The 15,740-nt window shown below is 40.8% G+C and overlaps 1 protein-coding gene across 2 annotated transcripts in view; it reads right to left on the reverse strand.

The window, feature by feature from the left end:
- Positions 1-15,740, reverse strand: part of PELI2 (pellino E3 ubiquitin protein ligase family member 2) — an 80,852-nt gene that overhangs the window by 38,084 nt on the left and 27,028 nt on the right. The gene's annotated exons all lie outside the window — the stretch shown is intronic.

The following is a 15,740-nucleotide window of genomic DNA, read 5'->3' on the forward strand; positions in this document are numbered from 1 at the left end:
GGAAATTCTGCTTAAATACACACTATCCCATCATGAAATTGTTGTTATAGCATATGATTTTAACTGTTAAAGTATTAAGCGCCTGTCAAAATGTATTAAACAATTAGAAATACCGCAGTTTAAAGCCATTTCAGAGATGCAATTGTCCCTGCCATTAGCTGATAGCAGTGAATGAGCTGACGCAGCAAAGCAGTCAATATTCGCTACATTGCTATCAAACAAGTAGGTTTAAGTACTAGAAGGTCTGTCAGAACTCACACAGATTTTCCTGTTGCTACAAGAGCAGCAAAAAAGGGTGGTTACGTGTTCCATCTGCAGGTATGAAATACTACACACAAGAAAATATTTGTTGTGTCTGCTGAATCCTGAACCTCATTTTGCTGGGAAACAGATGCAGCAAAAGAGGAGTCACTTTAATGAAGCCCCACGGGAGTACAAACAGAGATAATTGCAGCTTTGTATCACTGCACATCAACCTGACTAACTTCTGTTAGCAAGTTCAAACGCAATTTCAACAAATTAATGCAAAATTGTATTTTACTTTATTTTTAGTTAAAAGCAAACAAAACCCCCACACAGCACTTACGGAAAAGGCATTCATAAAAGAACAATGTGCTTAAGGTGTAAGAACAAGACAGACAGACATTCCTCCTGGAGGAAAAAAAGCTGAGTTGTTACTATAAAGCTACTCCAGTGCAAATGCTACAGGAAAAACTAGCTGAAATTCTGTCTAGATCTGGAAAGACTAATTTTGTTTGTGACACTAGGAGATCACAGATCAGTGTTGGGCTGCTAGACAGGCAGATAGAGGACTGACACTTTCTGCTCAGACTACCTTCCAAGCAAAATAATAGTTTTGAGGGAATGATAGCTATGAAAAAACAACGCGTATCCTACGTTTTTCCCTTCAGTAGCAAAAGGCCTCCATACCAAGGAAAATATGAAAAGAGCAGAACAGTTTGAAGTCAACTGTAACATGTAATTTTTAATGCTTGCCTCTGTGCATCTCACTTAGCAAAGCATATAAAGTACTGATTTTCAGGATGAAATAGTAAAACGAAGAGATAATCTAGTGTAACTAATATCCTAATTATAGAAGCATGTTTATTACTCCAAGATTTCCCTTCAACCCTCACAGAAACATGAACAAACAGTAATGCAATAAAATCCTACAATTTCCTGCTTTACAAAGTTAAGACCTATTTATTCAGGAAGATTCAAAACTAGGATTCAGTGAAGATTTTAGGATTTAAGCCAGAACCAACAGTGTTCTGAACTACTTTCATGAACACAGGCAGTGAAAACAAATGATTAAGAGAACAATTTGCAGTTCTATATTTCAGACTATTAAAATATCTTTTCCAGATCTAATGTTACATGTGAATATTCTGTCAACACATCCCCTCCCTTCCTGTTGCTACACTGCTACAATTTGCATTCAGACACAAGGAAAGAAACTTGCTACTGCAAAAACAAGTTTCTCATCTTGCCAGCTTGAGAGGAAAAAATATTAAAATTAAATGCTACCAACATGGAGCGATGGATTGATACGGTGCAAGTGTTAGTGGTACGAATGAAAACTGGGACACATCGAGTCTCAATTCCAGAGCATACTGGACTATTTTTACTTTATGTATTCCAGTAGGAACAAGGCTCTACAATAGCAGTGAGTGCTAAGCAGAGTGCATATATGTTTTATATATTAAATGCAAAATGAGAAGGAAAATTCTCTATTAAAAAACCCATGGGTACAGTTTTAACATTTTTCTTTCTAAAAAGAAAGTGTTTAGCAATGTTTTTATAAAAAGCTCAAAGGCAACTCACCGGTGCCTATCATAGGCCAACTAGAAAAAAAGCCCCAAGCAACCTCAAGACTCATGGTGCCCCTCACTACCCACGGGCAAAAGAGCACGGAGTAGAGGAGCCACACAAGATGGGTGATTGGCAGGGGATGGGAGAGCAGAGGTGTGTCGGGAAGGAGAGTAACTGCAGGAGGACTTTAAGCCGTCCTTTCAAACCAATTCATTAAATCAAAGGCCCACTTCTTTAAGCTATGTATTATATCTATTTTCATAAGATGCACAGGAGATTATGCATAAGGGAAAAAAGACAAACCGCACGTTTCTTTATCAGCTCATTTCCACATTATATGTCATCTTCTCATAAAAAGTTATTAGAATACATTCTTCCAAAACTGTGTCACAGCCCGATCCTGTATGTCAATTATTTAATAGTTTAATGCAACCCACTCAGCCACAATTTTTAATGCTTTAAAATCTTGGCAAAGTTAGAAACTAACTCCCAACCTAACAACTTTACAGCAATTCCCCCGAAACGCCACATCAGAGAGCAGGTCTTCACTCTGTTTACACATACAACCAACCAACCTGCATACCTGACAAAACAACAACCTGCCCCAGAAAAGTATCAATCTTAGTTTCTGCCAAAAACACTTTAATATAACCACAGTCCCTATTTTAAAGGGAAGGTGTTTCCCTGCCCCCACCCAGCATGAAGCAAAACATACACTTAGTGTAACAATCTATTAATACAGAACTACTACAGCAAGGGACAATCATGAAATAGACTAATATGGCACTGACAATGCCAAGACATTTAGTACATTTTTGGCTTTTCCACTTCACATGCAATTGTTTGCTGTTGAAAAAGTTATGTTAGCCAATTCCATCACATGTGAATCTTATTCCGCTCCAAGTCTTCCACTAGCCTGCATGAAAGAGCATTCAAACACCATACTGGCTACAGTTAGCAGGCACTGAACAGATTTCAATGTATCTGAGATGCTTCATGAAAAAGGGTTACACCTGTGAACTGCACGGCCTCCCCAATAGGTTGTAAGTTTAACACTTAGTTGCAAGAGGAGTGTGGTATCTAGGCCAATGCGTAAACAAAAAACCAAACCCCAAAATAAAGCGCATAAGCAGCAAACCATCATGTCAAATGAACATGAAGACTTTGGCCAGTCACTGAAATGAGACTGAATGCTTAATATTCGAATGAGGTTTTCCATTGTAGAGGAAACCTACTTTTTATCCTCGTTGTCCTTCAAATACATACTAGTACACCACAGGAAGTTATACAAATGATACAGAAGAGACATTATGTCCCTGTAACGAGCATTCTAAGTGCTCTCTCCTTCCTGTTAATCAAGCCTAAGAAACACAAGACAGACAATCCTGGAACACTAAACAGGCTGATGAGACAGCATCAAGGTATCTGTGATTTATAAACTTTTCCTAGTACTAACAACTCAATTCACAAGCTGGCAAGCGAAAGCCAAGAAAGTACTACCTTTAAGACAGAGCATTCAGGGCTAATAAAGCCAGCCCTAAATATGAGCAGAGCTATGCACAATTAACAAAGGATTCCAGGTATGACATTTCCTTTAAAAAGTCTTCCTTGACTTTAAAACAAGGAGTACCTGAACCTTGGCAGTACAGAAAAAAAAAAAAATTTACTTTGCAGACACTCATTGAGTGTTTGCCAGAAAAATTACTCAAGGACAACAGATGACATGAGGCTCCCAAAAAGTCAAATATCCACTGAACACAAACTTGCTAGAGTTCCTTCTAGAGTAATCTTCAGCTGGGGTTAAATCAGCTATTAAGATACCTGAAGTGGTATGAGCTACCGTACACATCAGATGTCTTAGCTGCTACTGGGTCAATGGAGCCTTAACCAGATCAATTTGCTCTAGAACATGCACGTGCTGCTCAGCTGAGCCACCTTCAAGACTCCACTGATACATAGGCTAAACCTGCACAGACAAGGCAGAGGTATCAGTCTCAGACTCAAGCCCAGCCTTAATGGCCCTGACACTCCTTTCACTGATCTCCATGAGTAAGACCTGCTGAAACAGCTCAGCTGCCAGAGGGATGGACTGTCTCCACCGTACCTTCCTTTGAGCACTGTTGTGGTGTTTTGTTTTTAACCTAGGGCAAAGTAGCTTATTCAGAGCAATTCTAGGCAGGACTGTTACACTTACAGCTAGGAGCAAGAGTATTTGGGTATCAGAGATCATCTAATTCACATAATCAACACTGCAGCTAAGCAGTGTTGCATTACCTGGCGGACACTAGAACAGAAAGGATACCGCATTGTGAAAGCTGTAACATTTGCTTCCTGAGGCATTTGCATGGCCCCCATCCTACCTGAGGTGGAGGTACTGTTTGTTACAGTGCAAAATCACCCCTTTTTAATAGATTTGTCTGAAGCCATCCAATCCTCTGACCTAGGAGGGTCCCTCTGCACACCTCTAAGTGGTTTAGTGCTTTAAAGGCTAAATGTGGTTACCTTCACTACCACCAGGTAAAACAAATTCCTACTTCAGTCTGAAAAAAACCTCAGTACATTCGTACTGGCACACTATATGATGGTGTTCCCTCATCAGCTGTATTTGATACGCATCTGTGTCATTTTTATTTATCATTATGGCTAAGGTTTAGTCAGAGTATTTTCTATGTAGAATTCCTGAGCCTTTACTCACGTATTCAGAGGAGAATCAGAGCCCTACTTTTTCATCTTAGCAAGTACATCTTCATCTGTAGAGAGAACGACATTGCAGAAAGGGAAATCCCTCCTTAAGGTGATGGAATCAAGTGATGCAATGCCACTGCTTCACCACCACCACACAAATGTCGACTTTCCAAAGCATTAGACAGTGTTCTACATCAAGAGTCTACAAGACAAGGAAAACTGGAACTAAAGCAATAGCAGACAGGACAGCAGGAACTATGCAGATACTGGTATACAGGGAGATTAATACCAGGGCACTAAGGATTAGAAATAATCTGGGATGTTACAGAGGTTTGTAGGGGAGGTACAGTGTGATCTGTCAGGGTTTGGGGATGTTCCTCACACCCACTCCCCAGGAAAAAGTCTTCTGAACTTGGAAGGTCTGGACAATTAAACCCCACAGCAAACAGGAAGAAAAGCATTCTGCCAAAGGGTTTTAATGACAGATTGTAAATAAGCAGCTGTTGTCGAACATCCAATATTGTAACAAAGTACAAGGTGTAGAACATATAATCCTGTTTAGACTTATTGAATGAACTCTGTACCCAAGTTTTACTGTAACAAGTTTTACATCCACTGGTATAAAGCTACAGATTCTTTCTCTCAAAAACATCCAGCATTCCTTAAATAACAACTGGAATGCTTTCTTTTTGCCAAATCCCTAAAATATTTCCATGACAAAAGCCATAAAACCAGTTCAGAAAAACATCTGTAAAACATACATTGCATCACCTAAATATGGACATTACATAGATATTTGTCAAAAACACTCTGGCAAAGTTTTGAATTAGAGTAATGAATGGGGCCACCTTAACTCGATAGCCTGATCTTTTCACAGTCTACTTGAGACCTTGGGGAAATTCACACATCCAAAGGAACTTACAGATATGCAACTTCTTTCCTTTATGAAATCCCTTTTTATTTTAAAACAACAACAACAAAAAAAGAAAACCCCACAAAAAAACAACCCAAAACCAAAGAAGTTCCTCAGGAAGAGTCCTGGTTTTTTATATGCATCACATAACGACATAAGAATACTCCACACTCCAGCAGTATCTGCTACTATAGTACAAAGATATTAAGATACAACATTAAATAACAAAGATTTTTTTTTTTTAACCAAGGAAACTAGAGTTAGACCTTCCCAGTAACAGTCAAGATAGAGTGGTATTTTAAGATATTTTAACATGGGCTGTCTCTTGCACAAAACTGCAAATATTTTGGTTTGACTTACAGTTTATTTATTACACTCAAGCAGAATAGAGTAAATTTTTGTGACAAAACACCAAACAGTAAGATTTGAAAAAGCTTTGAGGGGGAGGGATGAGTTAGGAAGAACACTTTATGAGCTATTAGAAGTTTCACAATCCAGCTTTCCAAGGCCAGCTTTTAATTTGGAACAAAATAAGAGCAGCTGCCCATTCTGAAGCAAGGTCAGCTTTGTTCCTGCCTGCCTCCCACCTGGACCACCAAGGCTCTGCCTTATTGCTGACCTTCAGCAGTGGAAGATTCTTTGGTGGGCTGAAGCAGAAAGAAAATGGTGTGGAAAACCAAATGCTAGCATAAGAAAACAGGGAGGAGGAAAAACTTCTGCGTGTCTTACACAGTAGTCTTTTGTCTGAAGTTTATAGTGTCATTATGAGTGCCAGAAGTCAAAAGTAATCCACAAAGCCCCCCCTCAAGTTGCTTTCAGTCCTCCTTCCAGTTTCTGTGGGTTTGCAGTCACTGTCCTATTCAATTTCCTCCAATTTTGAAAATTCAAAACTAGTAAGGTTTGGATATACAAAGTACAGTGCCATCAAATGTGCAAATCAGCCCATAATTGTCGAAGATTTTTTTGACCACTTTTTGCATTCATGTAAAACAGAGAAAAGATTTTGCTTTAATAGCACTCACCAAGCACCCTAAAACCTCAAGCACAAAAAACACACCTCTCCCTCACCTTCTCTCAACCACATGATCTCCCTAATTACCTCTTCTGGAATTCTGGACTCAGGAGACTGCATGTTAAACAGATGTGATGCGAAGGGAAGTTTCAAAGAGAGGCTGGCTGGTCGGTTACCCGAGTGATCAGCTTACGTCCACCCTTACAGTGAGAGACTCCAAGCAAAACTACCCTTAGGACCCAGTTGTGTAGAAAAGTCTCCAGAAGTCCACACTCAAGCCAAGGACTGAAGGGCAGCTTTTTCCAAGTACAGCACCCAGATATTTCAGCAGTAGCATTACGTTACGCTGGGAACACGTAACTAAGGCCAGTCTCAGGAGCTGAACCATTCTCTACGAATGGTTCCGTCACCGCAACGCAAGAGACACCACAACAGGTCTCAACACAGCTAGGAGAAGACCACCAAACCTTTGGCCATTTGTGGGGGAGATGGGGAGCTGCTGGTCCTATGAATTTAGTCATACCATATGAGAAGACAGCATAACTCATTCAAGGATGCACACACTTTATAAAGACAGGGAGGGAAAGGTGAATTCATTCAGCTGAAAAAAATCAACCTTCAGCAACAGCAGCTGCTTAGGAAGAACACTGCCAGGGGAAGGGAACAGCAGCTCTAATCCTCAGAGGCTGTAACCCCTACCCAAAGAACAGCTTCTACAGAGAATTCCCCAAAGAGCTGGAGAACAAGCACACTGCTACAGGTTCAGAAACACCCTGATCATCAGGGATGTAAATGTGTACACTCTGATCCCACAAAGTCCCGACTCCCAGAAGTCTGATCTTACAAAAGTATCTCGAGTCAAACTTAACTGGGATTTGAGATTAACTAGCCATAAAAACCAGAAGTTTGCCTTGCTGCAGAGCAAGCGTAAAATGTGGTTTATACCACCAGGGAAGTTCCAGGTTCTTTTCAGATTCCCCTGGTCAAGAACAACATCCCTCACTGAGGCTGAACAGTACTGTTTTAGACACAAGAGATACCCAAGTTGCAAACTGGGAGTGCTTTGGCATCCAAGCCTCCAATCAGTTGAGAACTCTGGGAGGAAAAACAGAATTGTGCAGCTACAGGTAACTACACAACAGGCCCTGGAACTGATGTTTCTTTGGTCACATGGGAGCCATGAAAGAAAACTACATAAAAATCAAACCTTTTTGCTTCCCCTTTCCTTACACTAGGTTTGGGCAAAAGAGAAATAAAAGTATGTCTCAGTATTATAAACCTAGAAAACAGAAATGGTTCCCAGAGAAGTCTCTGGAACCACAGAAGTGGTACTTGTTAGCATCCAAGGCTGATCACTGTTAAAGACACTTTTTGTTCGCATGAGCAACGAGTCAAATGCCAGGGCAGTGGTGACTGGAGTGAGAGTTCCAGAGGGACTATGTGAATCTGACCTCAGTGCACCAAATCCACAGGTTTTTCAGCTTGACTGGGACTGATACCCCTCCTTGCTTGCTGAGAAGCAGAAGAGAAAGCATCCGTCACTCCCTGACTGTGGTGAAGTCGGTGTAGGAGAGATTTCTCTGAGCTCACACTGATATGGAGCTGGAGGAAAACTTGAGAACTGTGCAATCAAGCAAGTTCGCAGTGCTGGGCCTTTAATGAGCTTCCTCAATTCAAAGCGATAGGCATCTGCTGTTTCTGAAGTTAGAAGGCCAAAGTATATATTACCACATGCATTATCTCACACCAGGTATCTGCAGAGTCCAGAACTTCCTGAAGTACTGGCAGAATCACTATGGACAAGAGACATCTGAGAATTTAAAGACAAGCCTGTATACAACACATGCTGTCTTGCATGGAGGTCATGTAAGTACAACCTCTCATGTAGATCCAATAGCTAGACAAACTTTTTTCATGCAGGACAGCTTGTGATATGATAAAATAAAATAAAAAAATCTTCTAGAAGCAAACCCATCGTGCTGAAGATTTTGAATTGCTCTTATGACTGCCAAACACAGATAACAGAATTTCCGCACCCAGCGCTGAAGAGCTGAGCATTCAGCATGAAGCATCACCATAAGCACTTTGCTGGGGATACAGCCCTTCAAAACGGATTATCCTGATAAAGTACTCCCTGTTTTCTTCTAAAATCTTTGTGAGGTCTTTGGTGTTGAGTAGGAGCAAACCAGCAGGATTCCAAAACTAAGTAGTCCTACAACAAAAAAGTATAAACACATGTCTCAGACAAGAGACCTACAAGCAGTGGAAAGAGCAATCTTGTAGTGACACAAGTCAGTCACCCCTCTAGTACTTTGCCTAGTGAAGAGAGAAAATTACTCATTTTACAGACATAGTCATAAAGGACTCCCAAAGAGAGCAATATTTAGATTTTGTTCTTTCCATCAACAAAATCTCAAAGCACTCTGGAAAATAAGTATTTTCTAATTTGTAAAACAGGAATAGCAGCTGTTTGTTTCTTTGAAAAGTTACTGTTGGCCGATGAAGCTCTAATTGCTTTTTGTGTTTTCAAAATAATTGCCCCTCTCAACAAAGCCTTAGAGCACAGGAGTCTCATCTACTCTTTGATGCAGTTCCAGCTCCTCTGTTCCAGGAAAGCTGTTCTATACTGCTGTGACTGGGTATATGCTACCTGATTTTTTCCAAAACACAACATTCCATCCATTTAAGACAAATTTTTTTGGACATTACAGTTTGAGATAACAGGAAAAGTGCGTACATCATTAGTTGCATGTTCCTCTTGTCACCACTTTCTTTTGAGCACAAAAGACCTATATACATATCATTAGCAACAAATACTCCGCGAACCTTCAATTTCAGTGAAAGAGGGTAACACAAGAATTAGATGCACACCGCCTTCCGCTTCTTCATAGTGCCAGAACATCTGTCTCCAGTTCTGTGGTACAAGTCTTAGTCAAGGACAGGCTCTGTGTGTCACACGGGCTATAAAAGACATTCTATACAGCCTAGAATCCAACTGTATCTCTCTACAGGGGCTTTGCAGTTCAAAGCTAACGTGAAAGTCACACGTCAGACTTGTGTGAAGTCCCCGCCATGACAGAGGTGATGAAGCATGTTTCCAAAACAGTAGCTAGGAATTCCTGTGTTAGGGATGCTAACAGTCCCAGACTCTTCTAACAGTTGTATACGAGCCCCTGTAGTCATTAGGGTGTTCATAACTGTGCTGCAGCACAGCCCACCCAAACACCTGGAACGCAACTGTAGATTGTCATCACTATTTAATATTCTAGGGAGGTTTTCACTTAGTAACACCAGCTTGCAATGCTGTGTTGTCCTCAACAGCAACTTCAGAAGGCAGTACCACCATGCAGGCAGAAACAGTATGCTCAGTCCATACAGCTCCATTTGATCCAAAACCAGTTTCAAGTTTTCTCCTAAGTTTTAGGAAGTTCAGACCAGCCCAGCTCTCAGGAGACATGCACTTCTAAGACCAAATCCATTCCAGCCAAGTAAGTGTCCGAACAGAATAAATGTGTAACAGGACAGAGCTTCACCACTACAGTAGGTGGTCTAAAGTTTCCACTCTAAATCATGAGGAATGGTGGGGAGGCACGCAGAAACGAGTCTCACTGGAAAAAGTTTTAAACAAGTCATGCTACACGAAGCTAGAGTAGTGAAATGGTCATCTTCCAGTGAAACAAGCGGAACTGCTGCCTGCAGTACAAATTCTACTTGTAGCTCTTCCAGCGGCAAGAACAATAGACGACACTCCCTGATGGGCAGCAAAGGTTTGCAGCATCTGACCGTATGCTGCAGCATTTGAAACTCAGCTGAGACACAGTCACTACTTTACCAAGCTCTTCATTTGCACAAGACTAAACTCCCCCAGGTTATTTCTGACAGAGTACAGGAAGTTGCAAACTGATAGATATTGCACAGTGGTGGGTTACACAGCCTGGCTCCCTGAGGGAAGTGAAGTGGAAGCGTATGGGGAAACACAATGCTCCTGAGTTCCTTAACACTAGCCCTGGCAATCACTGCACCCTCTCTGCTTTCAAAGGGCACCCAAATTCAAGTAGAATCTGCTCTAAGTATTGAGTTATAGCAGATGTAGTTTAAACAGAGTTTAAAAGGAAGGCATTTTTTGATCTTTTGTCTACCCTCTGAAGGAGGGCATGAAAACAAAAAACAATGTTAAGTCATAAAAAAAATAATTACTGTACTCCTCAGCCATTTTTCATTCCCCTTCCTTCGCTAAAACATCTGTCTTTTGTTAGAAAACACTGTAAAGTGATTTTCCAAAGTCTTTGACATGCATTCTCCTCAATAGGTCCCAAAAGCTCAGGAAGGAGAGCTTCAGAGTAACAGTTGTCATTTATTAAGCCATACTAATGAAATTGGTCTAACCATTCCCTACTATTCGCAAGGGCAAGGGTGTAGGGACTTAGCATGTTAAGAGGAAGCTCATTTAATAGAGGAAAAGGACATGCTACACGGAGGAAACTATTATTCAAGTAGACTCGGTCTGGTGAGCCAAGAAAAAGCTGCCTCTGCACAACTCAGAACTCTCAAGGTACCTATGTGATTAAGTTACTTCAGAACAAATTAGTGCTCTGTGAACTGATTATACCATAAATAAGCCCAATAGGGAAGAGAGAAGCCACTGACAGACACAGTCCCCTCCTGACAGCAGCCAAGCTCTACAGCTCTCATCCAAAATGAACACGAAAAAGCTGTCAGTGCCAAAAGGATTTCTGGTCTTTTTACTCAAAATTCACAAAGTATGTCAAAGCACATGCAATATCTACAGTAGATAACTAATCACAAGAATCCTACACTTTCATTTTCTCTCGTCACTCGAAGCACAAATTGCAGCTCTTTCCCCGACCTAATAATTATTCGTATGGCTGCACTCTGTTCTTCTCCAGTAGCAGCATGAAACTTGATTTGAGCTGCAGGAACCCAGCCAGTGACTACACAAGCTGCTGTTGCGATAGCACAAAGCAGAAGCCAACTCGGCAGGTAACTGGACTTGAAGTCGGAAAGATCTTCCCCAGTCAGCTTGAAACAGTAATTTCATAGGGGAGAAAATAGGTTGTCTTTATCTACCGCAGGTTACCAAAGGAAAACTTTGATCCCAAGAAAGACAGGCATAATAAATACCAAGACATAGCACCATAAAAAGGTATTAAAGGTGGGATTTTTGTACTCTGCGGCAATTCAAAAGACATTTGCGATCTTCTATCAAGTCAATATGAAGAATGCAAGCACTTAGGTATCAAACCACAACATCCACTTGTTAGAAAGGAGTACTTCGAGCGCTTGCTAGTTATGTTCTCTTGCCCACTGACTCAATGCTTTGGAAGGTCTCAAATACCTTACATGCTGTTACAGTAAAATTTATTCATGCTGCCAGAATAACCCTAGGGGATCCTGGAGGGCTAATGTCAACAATTCATGCTTGCTAACACCATACTTCAAGTAACTCAAATGCATGTGAAGCTCCTTCATTTTTCTAACCTTCACACCCATGGAAGTTATTCCAAAGCATCAGAAACCAAAGAACTCTAAGCGCAAACATAGCTAGAGTCGTAGGGGATTACATGACTCGAGTGCTTAGTATCACCAGTAACCTTATTGTTAATGCCAGCTGCCAGCATCCCCCTCATATGGAACTCAAGGAGTTCTCTCCTACAGTTCCACAAAAAGAACTCCTCCAACAAGGAGTTAGTGATGGCTATGAAGACAAGGAAAGAGGAATGAAGATCCACCTGTGCTTGCACACGGGGAAGCGTTAACCCAACAGCCCACTGAGCCAGCAGACTGTATGTGTACAGGAGGATGAACATCTTTGCTTGGCAGAAATTGGGATCACACAGATCTCTTTAGACGGGGCATATTATTCACCTACTTAAGATCTGTAAGAAAGACATACTGTCCTGAAATATTAATTCTACAGAGGTATTAAACTGGCTTTGTTTTCAGCTACAGACACCTCTTTCCATGTCAGACATGTATAACCCAGATCAAAACACACCCCACAAACCCCCAAAATACAAAAAACCTTTAAAACTCCTCCCATATTCCACTCCACCCCCCACTCCACCCCCCCACCCCACCCCCAAAAAAAAAAGAAAAAAGAAAAAAATACTAGTAGACTCCAGTTTAGCATCCCATCAATTCCAGGTGATTATTCTGAGAACTTACATCCCCCTCTCACTTGAAGTTCAGCACTCACTGGAAAATTTCTGCACAAGTAAACCTTGTAATCATCCCAGACACCAGCACACCTAGACTTGAGTTCCACAGCATAAACTACCATGCATGAAAGCAATACTTAAGACAACTCAACCAAACAAAATAAACATTACAGCTAACTTTTTATGTTGTTAAATAGCTCTAATACCTTGAAAATAAAAATCAGCAATCCTAGCTATGTCATGATGAGCTAGCAGCAAACTTACACCTAAGAGTTTGGTAGTCAGAGGAAGGTTTGCACAGATTATGTGATCATGACTGACAACAGTCATCATCTTCATCATGAGAACCAAGTCAGTGCAAGGAATGGCCTCTCCTGTGACTTGACAATTTTGAAAAAACTCTAGTCTAGCAAAAGGGATTATTAAAATCTTGAGTAAGGTTCATACACAGGTAATGAGCAGTCTCACACTTCCTCCCACCCCAGACTCATACACACCAACAAGAGACAGCATCAGAGTTTTAAGCTTCCTTTGTTACAGTAATACCATTTTGACAACACTAGAAAAAGTCTGTCTCAAACAAACAGTCCAAGTTTTGTAAAACTGGGGACAGCAGAAAATTCCCTAAATGGTGCCTAAGCATAGACTTACTAAAATAGGTTTTAAAGTTGAGTGTGTAACGTTGAAGAGATGCATGCATATTTTATTAGTACTGTGAAAAAACTTGAGACTTTTTACCCCATGCAGTGCTTTCCCCCCAAACATACCCATATACCCTCAGAAGGCCAAACAACTCTACATTTTCTTCAGCACCTCCAGAAGGCTGAGTGGCAAAAATCTAGTGCTCCAGTGGAAAAAAAACAAAAAGGCACTGATTCATATGCAATTAGCTCAGCTGAATTTACTACTGATACCATTGCTCCTCCAGCTGTCCTCGACACCTGCATAGCAGGGACAATGGAACATGACAAGCATCCTCTGACAATCTATTGCAGCTCTCAGGCTGACACACTAACTTATAACTGGTGACAGTTACAGTTTTGAGCTGCTGCATTAATGGGATTAGCACAAAAACAGCTACACACCTTATCCAAGCATCCATGTCACAGCAGTGACAAAACAAATGGAGCCAGTCAGCGCTTTACCAACCTCTCCTAAATCCACCACCCTAAAAGCTGAAGTATTCTGAAACTAACGTATTTCTTCCTATTCAAAGATTCAGTTTACACAGTAACAGACAAGCAAACCAAAACAGAACTGGTATCTGAAAAGTTAGAAGGAAGGATGTAAAGGGAGGAAACTTGTTAATATCCTGTGCAGCACAAGTTCCCACTGTTTTACCTTCCTTAAATAAGGGTTAGACTGAAAGACTCAGAGCAGAGCAAAACTTCTAAGGTCAAGTTGCACATTATTTTCCAAGAACAAAAGCAGCTCACTTTTCTCTATTAGTCAATGTTTCTGGGATCATTTACAAAAGTTGTATGCAGAAGCCATTCCTAGTAAAACATATTTAGGCTCTGGCGTTTAAGATGTTAGAAAAGCCTACAAAAGTGTCTTAAAATGTAAACATCCCTTCTGTGCATCTGAAAGAGCACTGAAATCCACCGCATCACTATTCTGGCACGCATCCAACAGTATAAATACACAAAACCTCTTTTATAAGGGTTCAGAGAAAGTGCAAAAGAACACATTCAACCTGACATATCTACCTGACTCCAAATCCTCAAAGGAAGGGCTTTAATGTCTCAGACCCTGTGCTGTCTTTATAAGGTCACTAATTTGTACAGCACACATTTTATCTGCACTACAATAACAACGCAGATGAACATTAACCAGATACCTTGTGGCGTCTGCCAGGTGTTTAAATATTTTGCAACTCAAAAGCTGAAATACTATCTGCGGTCCAAATGCTTAAGATTATCCAGTGAGAACATGTGTATATTTCCATCAGCTATGTAAAACACTTCTTTTTCATTTGTTACGTTTTAAGCAACCAGAGTTATCAACATACAAACATATACTAGTGGCTTTCTATTTTGAAGGCTAATTTAATCAGTAAGGTTTAACTCACAAATGCTTTCATTTTGAGAAAAGGAACACTGAAAAATATTTACAGAAACATTTAATCCAGAAGACTATGTATTTATCTGCACTAGGCAGGCCCTACACAATCTTTTTTAAAAAAAGAAGCTCCAATATTGCATATTTTGATAAGTTTAGGTGTATACTGTGTATGGTATGCATTACAAAAGAAAATATAATCCTATACCATACATTAAACAATATTCTTCTCGTGGTCTAATTTAGACAATGCACTTAAGAATCATGCAACGGTTTGGGTTGGAAGGGACCTTCAGAGGCCATCTAGTCCAACCCCCTACCATGAGCAGGGACATCTTCAACTAGATCAGGTTGCTCAGAGCCCCGTCCTGCCTGGCCTTGGATGTTTCCAGGGATGGGGCATCAACCACCTCTCTGGGCAACCTGGGCCAGTGTCTCACCAGCCCCATTGTAAAATGTTTCTTCCATATATCCAGTCTGAATCTACCCTCTTTTAGTTTAAAACCATTATTCCTTGTCCTATTGCAACAGGCCTTGCTAAAAGTCTGTCCCCATCTTTCTTATCAGCCCCCTTTAAGTACTGGAAGGCCACAATAAGGTCTCCCCGCAGCCTTCTCTTCTCCAGGTTGAACAATCCCAACTCTCTCAGCCTGTCCTCATAGCAGAGCTGCTCCAGCCCTTGGATCATTTTTGTGGCCTTCTCTGGACCCGCTCCAACAGGTCCATGCCCTTCTTGTGCTGAGGGATCCAGAGCTGGAGGCAGTTCTAAGAATGGTGGGTCTTCTCTCCCTCTCCCAATATATGTTTTGGTAAAAGTGATGTACACCTCTTACAAACCATCCACTTTTGAGAGTGTCACCACAGAACTCCCCCTCCAGTGTGGCCAGAAATCTAGTCACTTTTTGCTTTCAGGAAGAAGGGTTTGAGAGAAGAGATAGGATGACTTTTTGCAGCTTGAAATACGTTCCACCACCAGAACTTTAACCTGGACAGTGGACAGTTCTATATGTTAACGTATTTACTTTACTACTTTTCCTCCTTAAATTACTATGTTAATATATTTACTTTACAGCTTTTC

The sequence above is a fragment of the Phalacrocorax aristotelis genome, chromosome 9 (genome assembly GCF_949628215.1).
Source record: "Phalacrocorax aristotelis chromosome 9, bGulAri2.1, whole genome shotgun sequence".
Taxonomy (NCBI): Eukaryota; Metazoa; Chordata; class Aves; order Suliformes; family Phalacrocoracidae; genus Phalacrocorax; species Phalacrocorax aristotelis.